Here is a 543-nt window from a genome sequence, read left to right as displayed (position 1 = left end):
CGTCAACACCAGCCCAATACAGGTGGCCACCTATGCCAAAGCTATTAAAGTCACCGTAGATGGGCCGCGTGAGCCGCGATCCAAGACAAGTAAGTTTGGTAAACCTGTTCGAAAGAGGATCCCGATACCTAGACATTCTCCTTCTCCCACAATTACTACTACTGTCAGTTCTACCAACACAAACACTTGCCAAACAGCTTCTCGCGAATTACAAATAATGGACTCACAATCACCAATCAAACATTCCCCTCACACATCGCTATCGCCGCCACGAATGTCCTGCGTATCGTTTGAGCAGAGTGATTGTGGTGATTCCATGGCATATAACGGTGAGAGTTTCCCCTCTTATAGTATGCATCGAATATCGCCAGATATATTCATTCACAACGCCCGTGTAAATACAAACCATCAAAGTATATCGATTGAGACATGACTTTTTTACATTATATTTAATTTGACATTTTATTTTTTATGTGCATTTAAACTGTTAACATTTCTAAAGTTCAAATCCTAAATTGTTAGATAGCAATTAAAATAATATCC

The sequence above is a fragment of the Rhagoletis pomonella genome, unplaced genomic scaffold (assembly GCF_013731165.1).
Source record: "Rhagoletis pomonella isolate Grant_MI unplaced genomic scaffold, Rhpom_1.0 Rhpom_scaffold_00002, whole genome shotgun sequence".
Classification (NCBI taxonomy): domain Eukaryota; kingdom Metazoa; phylum Arthropoda; class Insecta; order Diptera; family Tephritidae; genus Rhagoletis; species Rhagoletis pomonella.
The sequence above is the reverse complement of the archived record's forward strand: the minus strand, read 5'-3'. Positions refer to the sequence as shown.